Source organism: Tachypleus tridentatus, chromosome 1 (genome assembly GCF_004210375.1).
Source record: "Tachypleus tridentatus isolate NWPU-2018 chromosome 1, ASM421037v1, whole genome shotgun sequence".
Taxonomy (NCBI): Eukaryota; Metazoa; Arthropoda; class Merostomata; order Xiphosura; family Limulidae; genus Tachypleus; species Tachypleus tridentatus.
In genome coordinates this window covers 146,033,762-146,054,715 of record NC_134825.1, presented here as the reverse complement: position 1 = coordinate 146,054,715, position 20,954 = coordinate 146,033,762, and the positions used below count along the sequence as shown (strand labels likewise).

The 20,954-nt window shown below is 34.0% G+C and overlaps 1 protein-coding gene across 1 annotated transcript in view; it reads right to left on the bottom strand.

Moving 5' to 3' along the window:
- Window positions 1–11,087, bottom strand: part of LOC143233263 (lysophospholipase D GDPD1-like) — a 74,787-nt gene extending 63,700 nt beyond the window's left edge. Inside the window, exon 1 of the mRNA XM_076469285.1 lies at window positions 10,755–11,087. The gene's annotated coding sequence lies outside the window, so the exon portion shown is untranslated. The remainder of the gene's footprint in view (window positions 1–10,754) is intronic.
- Window positions 11,088–20,954: the final 9,867 nt, after the last annotated feature.

Sequence of the window (20,954 nt, the reverse complement as noted above, 5' to 3'; positions counted from 1 at the left end):
GAAGCAGAAAGAGTAGAGTAGATAAACCATTTCCCTACTGTTGATACCATTGAGCTGTCATCAGCCCATATTCTTTCCCAGTGACAGTTGAGAATAAGAAAATGTAAGTAAGACTGATTTAGATTATCTTCATCAAATGCATTTACTGATATAATAAATGTTACAATTGAATGAAGGATGATGTAAACATTTCATTTCAAAGGAAGTTTACTAGTGCTCTTGGGTAACTATTGAATATATCAGGATCTAACTTGTATTTTAGTTGGAGTGAAAATAAGTAAATCTCTTAAAGGTCTAATCTGTGACCCCTGTTATACTAATTAGTTAGATGTTATTGTATTTTTACTATCATACTTTTATACTTGCCAAAAATAAGATTCTATAAAAAACTGATGTAGTTGAGTGAAACTCTAGTGCCTGGATAAGTATGGAAATTTGGAAAAGCATTAAAAGTACAATGGTATGCAAAATTATAAACAAGTAAGTGTGACTGTTGAAATATGTTTATTTGAAGTATCCTGTTGAGTATTTACCTGGGTAATTTACATTTCAAAAGAAAAAAGAACATTGTAACTTTATATAAGATTCAGGTAGAACCCTTTACAGTGAAGCATAAAACAAAAATATTTGCTTAGTAATTAGTGTGAATCTATGATATTATTAGTATGAAATCTGATACATCTTTCCTTTATGATTTCATCCCCAAATGTATCTTTCAATCACCCTAAAAATCTTGTATGGACAACCCTAACAATTTAAACCCTTGAACTATGTCACTTCTAGTTCTACAAGCATCAAATAAAACAAGTTCAACATAAAACAAGATTTCAAAATTACTATTAACAGCCTCCATAAAAAATGAAATAAAAAAACTGAAATTAAACCATTATGAGATAAAATTAAAATTCCATTGCAATTATGAAATATTTTATAAGACAGAAATATATGTGAAAATTTATATAAAAATCAAAATGCAAAATAACCATCATGAAAAAAACAACAGTTCACCAAAAATTGAGGATTATTTAAGACATTTACAAATACTTTTGCTATAAGCATTACAGTGTCAAGATTCATAGATGGACATGGTGATGGTGTCACAGGGTCCATCTCTAAGGAACCAAACTGGATCATTATCACCAAATGTCAACCAGAGTAGTTGTATAAAATTATCAGCAGTGATAAGGCAGACCCTCAAATGATGCATTAGGCTGGAATCTTCAGTTCTGTTGGACACTTAACCATAGCCTTCTCAGAAGACCATTAAGCAATCCACAAGATTCATGACTATTAACAAGCCAGAATTGAATAATTCCAAGTCAAATCAACCTGTGATACACTAGAATCACACTTCAGCACTTGCAAAAGTTTGCCCAGATATGGATAAGTGCAAATTTCATTTTCACCTCATTCAAGTAAATGCATTTACCACTGTTACTGCAAAACACTTTTGCTTCAAAGCTAATGAATAATTAATCAACATAACTTCTTATGCATTAATGCACACAGGCCTATCTTAATCAAACCCCTTGACCATGCAATTCATCACCTATTTGTTCACAGCACTTAACATACTTACTGATAGAAGTCAAACATAATTGGAATAAAAAAGCAGTTGTACCGATTTCACAAATAAATCCAAAATCATATTTATACACTCTATATAAAACTCATGTTATAACACTGACTAACTGCAGTTAATAACAAAATTCAAGGATAATGACTACTTTTTTTGTATACATCAACCAAACATGTTTCTGAATCAAAACTACTCAAAAACAATAAGTATACTAAATTTTCTATAATTTCAAGTGAATAAATAATTGGGATTTCAACTCCTAAAAACTGAATTGCATAATATATAAATATCTCAGTTATACTGAATAATACTTCTTTAGTAACACTAGTTAAAGGAAAAGTTCTCCATGTTTATCACATAGTGTGATGAAAATTCTCAAACCACTAAGTGTTTTCTGTTACATGTTTCAACCAATTTGAAAATATTTATTTGGTTCTATGACTGTAACATGCACAAAAACACACCTTCTCAGGCAAGTAAAATATTCTGGTTTGGAATATTCATATATGGTAGGTTTAGTAAAAATTGCAGTGATTAGCCTAAACCACACAGAGATAAACACAGTATGTTTTGTATTTTTCTATTACAGGTGAAAAGAATATATGGTGTAGTTCCAAATTTGAATACCTGTTAATTTGTAATTTCTCACTCAGAAAAACATGCACAGTATCTTGAGAATCTGCACAACACCAGGTGGTATACATGGTAAGCCCATTGTGTTAACTAGTGCTGGTTAGTCAAATAAGATATAAATACCAGAGTTATCAAAATTGAAATGTCTTTGTTTTACTGATGTTAATGAAAATGGGTCTTTATTGCACATTGTCAAGCCACTTGGGTGTCTTTCTATTAAGTATTTTAACCAATTTGTGGTGTATATTTGCTTTTGCTCAAATGTTAGGCCAATCCCTCACTATTACATACCACACAAGAACTTAAAATGTAACAGCCACAATGCCTTTTAAGTTGTTGATTTTTCAACTGAATATCTATACTAAGTATACAATAATGGCATCTGTAGAAAATCACTTGATAATTTGGAAAGCAAGAAACTTCTTTTCAGTAACTGATTTTTTTAAAAATAAATTGACTATACAACTTGTAAGTTAAACATTCAATCCCAGTCATGACAATTCAATAACTGTTGATGTTGACATTCCTGACAGTCATCATAGTGAGAAGAATTCTTTTCTAGTAGTACTTACTCATGTAACTCCTCTCACATAATAAGACAGGTACTGATATTTTCATCTTTCTCAAGTTGTGATAATATCAAATGCTAAAATACTCTCATCATAACAATTAAGCTGCTGTGGTATTCTAAGATAATCTTATTTCCCTCAAGTAGCCTGCAAAATCCACAAAATTACAATGTTTACCCTGAACAATCAAAGTCAGATTAAATGCTTAATGAAGTGCTTACCTGTCTCACCAAAAGGAAGAACTTTACTTGTACAGAACATAAAAATGTTAAAATTAGACCAAATAAAGAAAAATGGTTAACACTGCATTGGGACTGTAAGTTAGAACGAAATCTCTGAAGGCATCAACCTTATATTTTCTTCGTTAATATATCATGAATCTAGTCATAACCCTTACCATTACCTTAAAAATTCACCGCCTTCTGAGGATTTCAAAATTAAAAATAAATCTCTCTTCTCCACATCAATGAAAATTATTGGTTTGTTGTATTTTCAAATAAAGCTTCATGGTATAATAACCACAATTATCTAAAATCATTGTGATCTTAAAAACCTAGACAAAATTCTTTTCTCATTCAAATATTATTTACCTTTTATTTTCTTTGTAATGTCTTGATGCTTATGGCGTTGTAGTGTGATATTACCTGTGAGTAGTGAAACTGTGTGTTTTATAAGCATTACAAAATAAATAATCACCAGCAAAAACCAGTGAAATGATGCTTTTTGAGCCAAAATTCTCCTCATTAAAGTTTAACTTCATGTTTTTGCTACCCTGTATAGCAATAAGCAAAAGTGGTAGGACAAGAGAGTATTTTGTCATTCTTTCCATTTTATGGAACAAATTATTTCATACCATTACAAAATGTAAATTTCAATACTATGGTAATGCCTGACTAATCACTGCTGACAGCAGAAAAAGCCATGGTGAGAATATATCTTTCTTTAGAATTCCAATACACTTTTAACTAGGGTATTTCATATATGTTCTGCTTGATTGAACATACTGATCAAATCTATGGTTTGAAATACCTGTCATACTTTCCCATGCAGTGTCTTACTTGAAAGCAAGGAGATAATATATCGTACCCATATATTCTTGAAGAAATTAATTTAATACCATTGCACCTGATGCTGGTTGGACACGAGGGCTATCTGCGCTAGCCGTCCCTAATTTAGCAGTGCAAGACTAGAGGGAAGGCAGCTAGTCATCACCACCCACTACCAACTCTTGGGCCACTCTTTTACCAACAAATAGTGGGATTGACCATTACATTATAATGCCCCCCATGGCTGAAAGGGCATGTTTGGTGTGATGGGGATTCAAACCTGCGACCCTCAGATTATGAGTCAAGTGCCTTAACCACCTGATCATGCCGGACCATTTGTGGGATTGATAAAGGTGAAGTTGAAAATAGGAAACAAAGAAACAGAACACCTAAATTCAATGATACTGATATAGCCTTCGAGACAGAAGGAAGACTGCCACTGATCTAGAGCATTAAATACACGACCATGTCCCAAATGACAGAAAATTGTCTAGATCTACAGTAGGAAGAAGACTCAATGAGAATGGAATATTTCATCACGTAGTAGTTAAGAAACCTTTACTCTGGTCTCCAAATATTGAGAAGAGACCAAAATTGCCTTCTCCATTCACAACCAGTCAGCTGTTATTTGCCATAATTTAGTCAATGTTAAGTGCCTTAAATGGCAGCTTTACTCAAAGTACATTATAAACTGGAATGCCTACCAGTGTTCTTGTCACCTCTGTATCAACCAGACAAAATATGGGCTGTAGACCCTACAGTTATCCTGTTGACATCTGAAACATGCAAGTCAGTTCTCCCTTCCACAGCAACTTCCAGTTAAAGGCATCATAAGTACTGCCTATGATGTAAATATAATATGAGGTTCAGGGTACCAGTGCTTTTGTGGGGGAGATGTGTTGGTGGCTGGGTTGCCCTTGGTGGAGTCTAGGTTCAACAAAGAGCACTCACTTCAGCAGAACAGTCTAACATTAGTATAGTCATTGCACTTGCCTTTTTCTCATGTTGCAACTTGCTTGAAATAGCCACTCAAGAGAGTTGATAATCTTTCCCAAATACAAGTTGGGTCAGATCATTTCACTTACCAGCCCATTTTGAAGTTTACCAATAACTATGTCACAGCAACATATGATGGTCATTTATACAGCTTATGTGCAACCAGCACAAATCATCAATGTAAGCACCCAAGTTCTCAAATGGACCCTTCTTTCAAGCCTCAGAATCAGTTCAATTAATATGGTATTCTGCTGCATAAAAGTATCAATGAAGCTCAACAGTGACTGTTTTGTAGTCCCAGAACTGTCTCTCTTTCAGGTGTTTAGTAGCTTCAAGAGTTAAGTAATCTAACTTCAGGGTCATGCACCTTATCACTTTTTCCAGGACCCATCATTCCAGACAGTGAAATGACTGATGAAATTGTCCAAGTCTTCTTTTGCTGTCCATAAGTGATATCTACTTCACTTCCTTTACAGATGTCTATGATCTCAGTGTTGGACTCCCTACATTGGACTCTTGGCCAGAGATAGGCTGAGCCTTCCTAACTGCTGGAGATATGATGAGGCATACTGATGCAGAAATCCATGCATTTGAACAAGAGTTATATTCCTTATCCCAGATCATAGAATGGCAAGACACTTGTCATATTTCACATCTAATTTTAAACAGTGCTGTATTCAACATAATGTGCAACTCACTAAAATCTATATTTAGATGTGTTTTATTAATATTTACTTTTAAATAACATCACACTAAATATGTTACTCTATTTCTGTGTGACTTTAGGCTCCTCTACAGCCCATGTTTGCTCTGGCGGTAGGGCTTTCTTATTTACGGATCTCAAAATTACCTCAATTTATCACATTCACTTGTGTGTACCTTGCATTTCATCTGCTGGCAAAACATATCCTGCTGATGAACACAGCATATTTGGTCTTTCCTTATAGATCAGAGGTAGTAATAAACAGAGCTGTGGTACACACAATCCAATGCACTGAGATCATAGTTCAGAAGGTGAAGTTTGTTTTACCACTCAGAGTCTACCAGATAAAAGTAGTCCTCATTTTTTAGGCTTCAGCTCCAATAAGTTGTCATTGACTTTCATAGCAAAAGTCTGATACTCAGGAGAAGGTTTCTCTAGAGCCCAATGATTTTCCTAATAACCAACTACCTCCAGTTGACTCTTTCTTCTAACTATGAGTACTTCACTCTGAGAAAAAACAAAAAAAAACATTTCCATGGGTTATTTCTCCAGTATACCTAACTTTTTCCACAAGTATCCTGCAGGATCCACAAAGTAACAAATGGTTTCACTGCATACATTTCATTGAGCAATTCTTATATTTACTGTGTTATTGGCTCAATTTTTACAAGAAAGAAATAGAACAAGTTTGTAGACAATCACAATCTTTATTATTAACAATCAAAGTCAAGTTTAACACTGAAAAAAATCCTTGTATGTTTGAATGGAGAGAAAGAGAACTATATTTGTATTCATTCAATAGCTTACTAATGCAGGGCTTAAATGGAATTAAAACTGGAGTAATAAAAAAAAGCAATGAACACTAGAAATTGAGCAACTAAATTGACTAATCAGTTACCTAGAAGTAGAAATTATATCCTTTAGTGTCTCAAACTAATTGATTAATCAAAATTACAAATTAATTAATTAATGTTATGAAATAATCAATTTACCAAAAATGATGTTTCTGATTATTCCAACACTCAGCTTATTGAAATTATGACTACCTTAACTTTCATGAAAGAAATCAACTAACTGAAATTAGAATTTTCTATAATTTATTGTTTTTAATTATTCCCAACATTTAAGTAATTGAAATAATGCCACCGTGTTTATTTGTTGTTAAGCCGAAACCCATACACTGGGTGGGTCAGGAAGACATTTTGTGATTTGAGGTTCTTTGGTTTAATTCCCATTGCAACTAAACTAACCCTTTGTCTTTCTTATTGCAAAACTACTGAAGCTACCTACCACTGGCATTAATTTTTAACTGCTTACTAGAGAGAAGACAATAGCTGGTAGCACTCATTGCCAACTTTCTGGTTACTTATATATCAAATAAAGCACAATACTGTTTTTATCCACTACATTATGTTTCTAATTTATAGTGACCAAACTCTTATCCTTTCGTATTGTATAACCAGAGATTTAGGAAACGGGAATAGGGGATCCATACAAGTTGTTCCAGAAACTAATAATTTACTTAATGATATATAAGCAGATTTTGGTTTATGGAACAGTCCCAAAGGGGGTAAAAACCCTAGCCCTTCTATAAAATTTTGGTCTATATATAAAAAGAGGCACAATGCTGGGGGACAAAACTTTTTTTCCTAGAAATTAATAAAACATATCCACCAGTATCAAAAAGACCAATTTAATGTTTAAATGTCAATTATCCTATTTTACTGGTTTATTAGTTACAGCAGAAGTTTTTATTTTCAGTTTCTCTAAAGTCAACACAGCTGCAAGATATATAGCAATCTGAGTAACATGTAAGCCAACATTAATTGGCAATTTCTACATGTATACAATATTATGAATGTCAATTAAAAGTGTGGCCACAGTAACTTTTTGTACCTTGGCTTTTGCCAGGCACTAACACTGTGTGTGTGTGTGTGTGTGTGTGTGTGTGTGTGTGTGTTCTAGACTATAGTTTTTTTCATAAAACTGTTTTTCAGAATTTGTAGTGAATATTGGAAGATTTGGAAATTTTGACAATAAAGTTAAAAAACAACCACCTTTACTCTGCAGATTAGTGTTCATCAAGGTTATTAGTAAAAGAACTTTTTGTTAAAGCAGACAAAATGCTATAACTGCACAAGTGATAACTTAAGAAAACAGGCATCTTGCTTATGAATGCCAAATTATAAAAGTTTTAGGTGCATGCTTTAAATTTTTTTCTAAAAGATAATTGTAACCATTTAATTTTAACTACAAAATTTTAAATGTTTATCTTAAACATTTTTATTTTCATATCAAATCACATTTCTAGAAATAAAACACAAGCTTTGAATTTGCTAGACAGTATCCCAACTTAACTACTCATAACAATTTTGTAAATACACTTAATGATTACTAACCTCACTAATGGTGTTAAGTTACAATGAAAAAAGGGGGGGGGAAGCAAAGTTTCATGGAATTGTCAATAGTGCTACTACAGTTCTAATTAGTGTGGAGCTCTCATAAGCAAAATCGCGGATCACCTCTGTTCAACACACATCTCTGACAATGACATAATTTGAAACATTTAACATAAGTATTCCATCTAGAAAGCTTTGTCATTTCTCTTATTTTTTGTGAAAATAATTTATTGATAATTACATAGGGTTTAAAAAATAAGTTTATTTCCAACACTGAAAGTATTCAAGTTTCAACTAACTTACATATGATACATGCTTAAGTTGATGCCAAAACACCTTTTTTCAAAGTATTAATTGTTATTCTTGATGTTTCAGAGTGAAGAAATGTACAAAATTGAAACAAAAATTTGTTGTTTGAAAATGTTCCAAAGTAATACATTTATTTTCATCAACAAACATTCAGTATTTTTATCACAGTAGTTTTACAGAAAATTAAGGAGAAACTTTCAGAATGAGATAATATCATTTCAGTGTTATTTTCAAGTTGTTACAGATTGTGTAATATTTTTAAATTTATATGTCCACATACAACACTTTAGGATGAACAAAACTTACTCTAACTGCCATATATGATGATTAGATTTCCTCTAACTTTTCAAATATTTTTGGAGCAAAATTTTAAGACAAATGTATATATTAATTAGCTCTAAGTAGTTAAACAGTTTTAACTCAAAAATACTTTAAAACTATTTATTAGGACTACTACAAATTTTGAAAACAATCAAAAGCAGTCATGTAATGGTATTTACTCTACATTTGTGATACACCAGCTATCAATCTAGAAATTTTTTTAAACAGAAAATGTATTTTTTTTTTTTAGAAAAGTGCAATGGTTAGAAAAGTTAGAAGGTAGATAATACATGACATTTTTGCTTTTGCTTGTACTAGTTATAGGGAGTTGAGGTATACAAATAGATTAGCAAATACATTAACAATCCACCTCTAGTCAGCTGTATCTGTACTTCAAGCTATATTGAATCAAATATTTAAAGGCTTTAATCCTGTAATAAAAGCTTAGGTTCTTAAAATCCTATCAATTTCTCAATCTATATAATGTAAAGAAAAAATATTGTTTTTCCTTGACTGGTGTTACTCCCATTTTCAATGAGGGGTGTCACAATCCTGTGATTATCACATGACTCCCCTGTAGAACAAATCACTGTTTCTATCACAACATCTTTGATAATACAATGAACTCCAATAATGGAGAGCACATGATGCTTTTAGCAACTCAAACAATAGCATATATAATTAAGGAGAGGTTGGTTGTTTGTAGTCAAGTATAAGACTAAGCAAAAGGGCTACCTGTGCTTTGTTCATCACAGATATCAAAACCCAATTTTGATATGGTAAGTTTACAGACATACCAAATTAGAGACCTCTTGCAATAGCTACCTTGATAAATAGTTCAGAGGAAGGTGTGTGTTTATGCTTGTTTGGTGAAGTTGTACTGTTTCATACAAGTATTAAATGTGAAATGATGAAAGTCTATAGTATTCAAATATCACATATCATACCATCTTGTAGAATATCTTACAAAATCAAACAATTTAGATTTCCCAATAGTTAGTTCTAGTTCTGAACCCACAAAATCAGGGCAGATCATGTGATAATTCCTCGATATTACTTTCAGTGGCATGAGTAAGGCAAGAATGTCACTGGCTGTTTCATCAGATATACACACCAAAACATTGAGTGTGAAATTGCTTTGCAACTGCTATATACAACAAAAATACTTCTGGATAGATGAAATCAAATTTTTTAATGGTAAAGTACAGAGATAATATAAATTGAGATGTTTTGATGCTTTCACAAAGATTTGTCCCAGTTGTACTAGAGCTGTACTTCTTATTCACTCATTGTTCATTAATCAGTTTTTATGTTTCCTCATGTTTACTTGTCAGAATAAATGTTATATGTTGAGCTAGTTCCCTTTAATTTCACTAACTATAAATCTGTTATATTTCCTTTCAACAATTAAATCCTCAACCTTCTCATTACTGTAATGATGAAAGAATCCATCATACTGATATGTTTGAACAAAATATATACATATGTATATAACACTTAAGTTATGTTAGTATTCTGAATAATTACAAACTTGTTGCCCTGACTTGTGTTACTAATTTTCTGGTACAGTAATTGAAAACAAAAACAAAATTTATTATTACACTGCCAACATTATTTCATGATTTTTGTCATAAAACTTCACACAGTGGGTTATAAAACACATTATATAACTTTTAGATGCCAAATACCTAACTTTCTGAAAGCATTAATAAGAAAGTAACTGAATCTTAGATGTTATTGTATAAATACTAAATAGTAATATAAAGAAAGCAAATATATCATTTATAGTTATAAGTAACAATTTATGTAATTATTCATAATTTTTCAATTTCATTTCGTCAACTTAGGGTCCTATTCATTACCACGATAGCAATCAACAATAAAGATTCAGCAACAAATAATTTGTCATAATTTACCTTACGAAAACTTTGAATGAGACTGATGCTCGTGTAAAGCTAAAGCTACAACACACACCCATAAATAAATAAAAACTAATACTATCTCTACTATTACTATTAGTAGAGGTGATATTGTTAATATCAATATACGTATATTTAAACATAATTAACTAAAAATAACCCACAGATACTTTCCGTTCACCAAAGAACTAATAGCTAGGAAGCCCTGCATTTCGTTTTACGAATTTATGCAACTATAGTATAATGTGCCCTTTATTTAGATACGAATATTTGTTATTACCTGTATCAGAAGTAAAACGTTACAGCTTACAAGTCATATAGACCTATCGTAAACATTTGGGTTCTAAAAGATTAGGCTGCCTACTAATACTGCTATAAAATAAGGAAGAGTCCATCTCCCATTGACCTCTTTTATTTGTATGTCAAATTAAACAAAAACTAGAATTTAAAACTGAAAATCCATTACAAAGCTTAATTTAAAATAAAGTTATACAAAAATTAAATTGCATAGGCTAATCTTTCCTCTCAAGTTAAATTACCAAAGCACGAACGCCCCATCATATCACTCTATCACACCCATACAAGTGATACGAAAACAATATTTGTACATATGCAAATACTATGGCTCAAACAGAAATAATTAACACAAAAGCAATGTGAATTATATTTATTTCTTTTCAAATTTTAACAATCGTGCTTCGCTAATTGTGGTAGAATAAAAATACATTTATTTTCATTAATCACACTGTGTATTATACAAATGTGTGTTTTCCACTTCTCAGCTTCTAAATAATTTGTAATTATCAGTTTATTCAACTATTCATTCATTCATTTGTGGCCTGGCATAGCCAAGCGCGTAAGGCGTGCGACTCGTAATCCGAAGGTCGCGGGTTCGCGCCCGCGTCGCGCTAAACATGCTCGCCCTCCCAGCCGTGGGGGGTGTATAATGTGACGGTCAATCCCACTATTCGTTGGTAAAAGAGTAGCCCAAGAGTTGGCGGTGGGTGGTGATGACTAGCTGCCTTCCCTCTAGTCTTACACTGCTAAATTAGGGACGGCTAGCACAGATAGCCCTCGAGTAGCTTTGTGCGAAATTTCAAAAAACAAACAAACAAACAATCATTCATTTGTAATGAAACCGTTAAGTTTCCTTCGTCTTACATAATCACTGTTCTGCATGAATCCCAAGTTCATGCATGTGTTTTGCTTTCGATATGATCACTGAAGCATGAGCAGAGGCAATACCCTATTGTGGCGACAAACAGGACGATTTTTTTTATCAACCTCAGTAAACCATTTCTTTATGGACCTCGCTTTGTTCACATGGGCATTGTCATGCTGAAACAAAAAAGAGCCTTCCCCAAACTGTTGCCACAAAGTTGGAAGCACACAATTCTCTAGATTGTCATTGTATACTGTAGCATTAAGATTTTCCTTCATTGGAACTAAATAACCTAGCCCAAACCATAAAAAACAGCCCCAGACCATTATTCCTCCTCCACAAAACTTTACAGCTGGCACTATGCATTCAGGCAAGTAGTGTGCTTCTGGCATTAGCCAAAGCTAGATTCGTCCGTCAGACCGCCAGATAGTGAAGCGTGATTCATTACTCCAGAAACCTGTTTCCACTGCTCCAGAGTCCAATGACAGTGTGCTTTACATCACTCCAGCCAACACTTGGCATTGTGCATGGTGATCTTAGCTTATGTGTGGCTGCTCGTCCATAGAAACCCACTTCAAGAAACTCCCGACGAATAGTTCGTGTGCTGACATTGTTTCCAGAGGCAGTTTGAATTCGGTAGTGAGTGTTGCAACTCTGGACAGACAATTTTTCGCGCTATGCGATTCAGGACTCGGCGGTTTCGTTCTGTGAGTTTGTGTGGCCTACTGCTTTTTGGCTGAGCTGTTGTTGGTCCTAGATGTTTCCACGTCACGATAACAGCACTTACAGTTGACCAGGGCAGCTCTAGTAGGGCAAAAATTTGATGAACTAACTCATTGGAAATGTGGCATCCTATGACAGTGCCACGTTGAAAGTAACTGAGCTCTTCAGTACGACCCATTCTACTGCTAATGTTTGTCTGTGGAGATAGCATGGCTGTATGCTTGATTTTATGCACCTGCTAGCAATGGGTGTGGCTGGAATAGCCGAACCCACTAATTAGAAGGGGTGTCCACATACTTTTGGCCATGTAGTGTAGACTGTTTTATTTCAAGACGATAGCAGCACTTACTTAGCAGTGGGTGATCCATGTGATAATAGATGAAGTTCTAGTTTTGGTTTTTACTTTACAATTATTGAACATTGTCTATTCAGCTGGGTGACGGAAAGGTCAAAAGTACAGTTAGAAATGTGGAAGTGACCTATGTTAACAATAGTATAAGGGGCACATCTGTTGTGTCGTAGCTAGAAGCAAATGTACAGCTATTAACACATCTGATTTATTTATTTATGACTGTAGGGAATTTTTTTAACCAAGTACCGTGAGAAGAACTCAACAACGTGGGTGAATATACCAATGTGCTTGTTGGAACAGATATCTGCCTGGGATAAACACTGACGATTCAAGCATTGAAATATATTGGATATTGTAGGAGGGTATGATAAAACTCATTGAAAGTGTTTTGGTCATCTTCAGTGGTAACTGTCAGAAAGATGAAGGTATGCCTAGGTTCAACATAGAGTTCTGACGAGTAAATGAGGTAATTTCTATATATGCATTCTCATTATCATGGACAGATGGATGTCTCGATGCAATGAAGTGTTTTCATTAGTTTAATACCTTAGATTTGGTGTATTAATACTGGCAATTTGAACCTAACAACAGAAACAGAGCATAAACTGCTTTTAGCATGAGATATGCCTTACCTAAATTCCACATCATACTATCAGTCTGTGTAATGCTTCAGCTACCTTTGAAAAGCTGACAGAGTTCACACTAAAAGTAATGTGTGAGATGCCTTGTTCATGTTGATGATGTTTCGAGGTTTGGCCTCACTTTTGAGGCAGAATCTGAGAATAGCATTTCAGCATTTAAGAAATGCAGGCTTGAAATTGAACTCTAGAAAGTGAGCACTCATGTGAAAGGAGGTGGAGTAAAGCACTTACATTATTATTTGTATGATAGTTAGGTATGGTAATCAAATAGTTAGTTGGAAAAACTGTTGACCGAAAAGCAATCTATAGAGTGTATTATTTGGTGCTTACTAGATATTACATCAATCTTTGTAGGATCTTTATGTCAAAAAGGGAGTCCAAAAGTGTTGATTTGCCCCATATTTATAATTAATTATATATTTAGTGAAGTATGAAATAAAAATGAATTGAGTTTGACAGTTACTAGATGGTAATATCCTTCATTTCAGCTGTCTTGGCCAGGTCCACTGGGGACTCTATCTTTTCCCACACTGTGACTCAGAAACACCACACCTGTTCACGTTAGTGAACACTGTGTGTTGTTCACTTTCCTGATTTCTATTGCAAGCTTTCTTTTCATATGCACTGGAATGCCACTGTAAGTTTCTTAAAATGCGATTTCAAACGTGCAGCCAAATATCAAAATATTGTTAACATAAACCACGCATTTTCCCCATTGAAGTATTTTAAATATAAATCCCACCAGCTCCTTGAAAATGAGTAAATATGTAATACAGAATAAATAGCATAATATGAAATTAATATAAGCCACTTCTTGTACTTAGACCTGCTTTTATTGCCCAGCTTGACTTACTAATATTCTGATGCTAAAACCAGGCTGCTGAACCAACATGAATTTTCTGTTGCATCCAAACATTCATTTGCTCATGGGAAAGAAAAGGTATAATCATAAGCTACCACATTAACCCTTTCTTCTAAAATTAACATAGAATGTTGGTGTTCCTTTCTTTTTACGACATTTACAACTGAAACTAATCTTACATTCTCTGAAGGTTGTACGACTCATTCCCATGACATCCAATGTATTCCAATGCTTGTGATCTTTCTAGAGCACTAAAGGAATTGGCACAGAGGTTTCTTTATTGGACTTGTATTTTTTGTATCTATATGGCTCTGAGTCATGAATTTTTTACCAAATTAGTGATTTGTTTGCAGAAACAAATTGGTATATTTTCTCAATAGGTCACTGAGATTCTTTTGCTGCATTTGTTTTATATTGTTAGCACAATCCCCAATCAATTGCCTCAATGTGTCAGCAACTCATATTTTCTTTTAACTGTGTTGCAACTGCTATAATCTTAATATTACTGCTACTGTCAGTTACTTAATTTCTTTTACTGTGCTTATAATCTTCCAGCATAAAAATGAACAGATAACACCAGTAATTATAAAGCATTGCTGGAAGTTCACCTCTTGCAAGATAGATCATTATTTGAGTTAATGTTGCTTTCTTTATGGACAGGAAACAACTTGTTTTGTACGTGGCTTCTATTAACTGCATTACATGCCACTGAAAAATTAGAATTCATATGGATTAAACCAAGAAACACCACGTGCATGAAGATACTATTATTGCCTTTGCTGTATACACTCATCCAATAAATTGTTTTTCTGCTCGAATTGACTGGTAATGTAGGACTTTTCCTATTGCACAGGTAATTGTGATGGTCAAACCAATTCTAGATTCCATGTACAAAATAATTGTTTTTATTCTGTGAGTGACACCTGCTAGATAGAGCCAGAGGTTCACCTCTCTTCTAACTAGTCTATTACAATTTGTCAAGATGAAATTGGTATAAACTGGTCAGATCTATCCTCCATTTCTGAGTTTACCAGAAACTCAACTTCTCGCCTTTGCACCACCAGTGGCATGTACTAAACTCAAACCAGCCTTGATAAAGATAAGTTGACCATCAAAATATTTGGTGTTAGCAGTTTTTTGTTGTGCTCTCACGAACCAATGGCCAATCTAAACTTCGGCTCTGTCAGCTTACTGGAGAATTTGCCACAGTAACCGTTATTTGCTGCTGGTTATCCGAGACTTCCTAACCCAACAGGTAGTACCAATAACTTTCCCGACTTTGTTTCTTGGCAAAGTATGTAAGTTCTCCAGCAGTTCATAAAAATGTCGATGCTTCACTTCTCCCATTCTGGATTATATACAGGAAGAGTTAATGGCATTCTGCAGTGCGTATCACATGGATGGATCCTTTCAGATCTCTAGACCACAACAATAAACCTAAATACTCCTGCCCACTCACTGGAAACTAGTGTGGATGCATTTCAACACTGGGATTTGTGAGTGGCTGGTTAACCATTGTTCTAGGACTAACCCAATGAGATGGAGGCTCTTTGGTAGGTTGGTCCATCTCAGGGATAAACACAAACAGCAGATATTCTAGACCAAAAGCTTCTCTAATGAATGACATGAAGTTACCACTTTAAACCACGTTACCGTGGAAACTGCCTTTTAAGCGAGTTTTGCAAGACCATGTTGGTGCAATGTACGAAAAAAAGAGAGGCTAAACATTTAAGCACAATTGCATCAATCAGTAATATAATAGAAAATATGAATAGAGCTTATTTTGCCAGTAGGTGAAAATTTCGACCAAGAATGTTAACATTAAAAATATAAGCAAGTTCCATACATCTTGACTGGAAGTATGATAAGCTTTCTTCACAGCAACGTCTAGAATATTGTGATGAAGCTCACTACCAGAGCTGTAGCCAGTCATTTTTGCGCCCTGAGAAAATTGCACAAACTGTGCCCTCCTCCTCCCTTTTCTCGCGGCCCGTGTATTAGTCAACTGGTCGTCTACAAAGGTTTCCTACAGTGTACTTTTTACGGCGCTCGTCGTTGCGGAACAAATTTCTTATTCATGGTTGCTGTTACATCTAAATCAAGTATTTTCTTAACATAAGATAGTTAATATATATATTTTAGAGATAGTTACTTAATCACTAGAAAATAAATGAATTGCTCAACAAATTAACGTTCCGCATTTAACTGCAATAAATCTCAGTTTTTACTTTACTTTATAGCAATGACAGATACAGTAAAAACCCAATTATCCTGGTGAGCATGTTTTCTGCAATATTTGGTAGCCAGCAGAATTTTAGGGAGTCCCGAAACATTGGATATGATATTTCCTGAGTCCTGTTTTCATTTTCTTAAAAATATATAGATATTAAGAAACAAACTCGTAGTTACACCTGATGGTATATACTACAACACAATAAAATATGAACATAGTTATGATATATGTTATAACTTGAGAACCAGACAACATAGTTGATGAATGAGTGAAGACGGGAAATTGAGTATCATGCTGTACTAAGAAGACAATTTATTTTGCTTAATTCGGATGATGTGTTCCAATGCTAAATTTTTCTACTTCCCCTCATCTGAATAGTTCTGCAAAACAGGCATAGCGTTCGGATTGTACCTCCCCTTTCCGGTTTGGTTTGTTTTGAATTTCGCGCAAAGCTACACGAGGGCTATCTGTGCTAGCCGTCCCTAATTTAACAGTGTAAGACTAAAGGAAAGGCAGCTAGTCATCACCACCCACCGCCAACTCTTGAACTACTCTTTTACCAACGAATAGTAGAATTTATTGCCAATAACACAATATCACAAACACTTTATTCCTACCTACGCAAAACCGACTCACGCACACCACAAATATACGGCATCCTGAAACCTCATAAACCAGATTGTCCATTACGACCAATAATGTCCACAAATGAATCGTTTAATTACAATCTTGGTAAATACATAGCATGGGCATTCTCCAAATATGTAACATCAGCCAGCTCATTCATCAAATACTCTTTTAATTTCAAGTCTAATCTTAATCAACTTAATCATAAAGCCTTAATGGCCAGTTTCGATGTTATATCCTTCTTTACAGAAGTTCCAACCGCTGAAGCCTGCAAGATAGCCTTGGAAATCTATATCCGAGACCCTAACCCATTTACAGACATTCCCAGTAACCAGTTAGCAACCCTCATAGAATTCACCACGATGAAGACAAACTTCATGTTCAACAACCACAACTGCATGCAAACAAATGACCTAAGCATGGGCAACCCAGTATCACCAGTTCTAGCCAATATTTTTATGATACAAGTCGAAACACAAGCAATTAACACAGCATTACATCCACCACTATACTGGTACAGATATGTAGATGACACGGCTGCGGGATTCACATCTACAGAACACACACTTAATTTTTTTCAATCACATTAACTCTATAATCCCAACATTAACTTCACATTGAACAAGAAGAAAGCAATCAAATATCATTCCTAACCTCAAAATTACAAGAACCGATAAACAATTTAAAACAGAAATTCACCAAAAAATCACCCATACTGGACTACACATTCTTCGGGACTCAGCACATGAAACAAAACAAAAACTCAACATACTAAGAAATCAAATAAACCCAGCCATAAAACTATGCTCACCAGATAAAATTAACGATGAATTAGACAAAATAAAACAATACTTCATCAACATCAATAAGTTTCCTCCACAAACCATAGAAAACATTATACGCACACACCTAGACAGAAAGGAAAATCAACCAACAAAAGTAAATATATCTCACGAATCAGAAAATCACGAAACCATATACTGCTGCAAACCATATATTCCCAACATCAGCAGAAAAATAACCAACATTTGGCAAAAAATAGTAACAAAATATGACATTCCAGTTAACACCAAGTTTATTCAAAAACCAGGCACAAAACTGAGGTCTATACTATGTAAAAACTACACTGGCAAACATCACACCAACATTATTTATAAAATACAATGTGATAACTGCCACGACTTTTTTTTTGGAGAAACAAGTAGAAAAAGGGAAACCAGATTCAAAGAAGATAAAAAGTAACCTTCACACGTTTTCGAACACTGCACGTCAAATAAACACAACATAACCATATAAAACACTCAAATATTAAATAAGGAAACAAACATAAACAAACGCAAAATTAAATAAGCCTTACTTATACAACAACTCAAGCCCAAAATAAACCAACACAAAGGAACACCTTTATACCTATATTAAAAATAATATAATAAATAATAATAAAATAAATAATATAAAATTATATATTCAAAATCTAAGCTCGCCCTCTACATTCCGAAACTCAGTTACACAATCCATTTCAAACATGTGGTCAGCTTCCGGTCAGTTACCTCTTCCTTTCTTTGTGAACCTGAAGATGACCGAAGAAGGTCGAAACGTTGTTCGCTCCTCTACGTAAAAAATTTTCTCAACCCAAACAAGCCGTTTTTACATATATATTTTTCTGTACAACTGGGTCTTCTCGACATCGCTGAAGGTTTTGATAAAACTAAATGTATTGATAATGCTAAGCTTACAGCTCATAAAGTTGTTTTGTTATGTCGTGTTTCGCATTATGATAAAATAATACACAATAAGAATGCTAACACTATAAATAATAAAGATAATCCTAATGATACTGATTTTGTTTTATTCTGTATAATTTAATATACATAGATCTGTTTCTCCCACAACTGATAAAGTTACTAAAGACAAGTTTGAGAAAGTAAAACAGTGCATTTATTTATATCAGAGATAGTGTTTGAAATTATAATGTTAAACTCAAATTATCAAAATGGACCAGTTGCAATGAAAAACCTCCAAGTAATGATGATAACATTATAGAAGTTAGTATAAAATGTCAAGGTTTTGTTATAATTAAAACTACTATATTTTCACAGAAAACTGATGTTGCACGATATTTTAATAAAACTCTTAACAGCAACTCCATCAAAACACTTGAGTTAAGAACAAAAGATATACTTTAAAAAAGACGTTTTTAGCGCAAAGCTACATAATAAGCCATATGCACTCTTTATATCACGGACAGCCAAATCTGCATTTTAGCACTGTAAGCTTGGAAACTAACTGTTGACCAATCAGAGAGAAAACATTACTTGAGAGCTCAAAGCTGTCGCACAGAAATATCCCGATATACTCAAATGTTTCAAATTGCATCTACTTGTTCATTTACACTTGTTATTTGAAAACATACTACATTCTATTCTGAATAAAATTTAAAAACATCATATCAGCAATAAGAAATATATTTCAAAGTTAAAAAAGGACGCGACGTTAATCACTCCATAAACAGCACTTTGTTTTTCGTTTTGAATTTTGCGCGGAGCTACTCCAGGGTTACTCGCGTTAGTTATCCCTAATTTTGAAGCATTAGACTAGAAGGAAGACAATTAGTCAACAGAACTTACTGTTAAATCTTGGGCTACTCTTTATAAACGAAAAGTTTGATTAAGTGGCACAAGAAAATGCTTCCACGGCTGAAAGGAAACATGTTCAGCAACATGATTCGAAGCTGTGACTCCCAGATTACGAGTCGAGTATCTTAACCACCAAATCCCACATTCTTTTTCTCATGGGTATCATTTATTTATATATTTCTAGTTCCTCTTGATAACTGTAAATAAGTCGCAATGATTTTACAAAAAAAGCACCACTCGCTGTCTTTACCTCTTGAGATATCTCTTACCATAATATTTACTTAATTTGTTTGTATGTCGTTAAACACATAGCTACACAATATATTACCTGTGCTATGCCCACGATGCGTACGAAATCCGATTTTTAGCATCGTAAGTCTATAGATTTATTGCTGAGCCACTGGAGGGGGGCATTATATTTTACTTAACATCTATCTTTGATTCAACATAACACTTAATAAACGTGAATTTTATTTAGTTGTTTCAAGAAGATTCCCTTATAGTACGCAAATTCGAAACCAACCTTAGATCCACACTTTGGTTGTGTTTTATGGCCGAGCTTCTCTTAGCAGATGGAACTACAACCTCACGTTACTTGTTTATTTTCTATTTATCCTGAATAATGTCGGATCTTTTGTTAAATTCGTATTTATTCACACTGATTCTCGAACAAGATCAGTTCTTTAGTGAATTAGTAACTAGCTTGCATACACAAAAAAGTAGAAAAAATCCACGAAATCTATTGTCTTCCTTTTTTGAGTCTCAGCAACCTATGATTCTTAAGTATTATTTTAACCTATCTTAAACACTGTAACATAATTTATACTACTTCATAGTGAAAAAAGCTGCGAGTAAAGACCTCCGAACTATATCTTAGTTGTTTGATCAATTTTGATGAGAGTAACCTACTTTGAGATCAACAAAGTTTAGAGAAGGAATAAATGGGTAATGAAGAGAACTTAAACTTAAGTATCAAATATAGAACGTTCTAACAAGATACTGTATATGATAACTACAAAACTTTGTCAAAAAGTTGTATATTTGCTGTTATGGTAACCTTGTACTAAAGTTATCTTTGCTGCACTATCAAGTGAGCCTGGCATGGCCAAGCGTGTTAAGGCGTGCCACTCGTAATCTGAGGGTTGCGGGTTCGCATCCCCATCGCGTCAAGCGTGTTAAGGCGTGCAACTCGTAATCTGAGGGTGGCGGAGTCGAATCCCGGTCGCACCAAACATGCTCGCCTT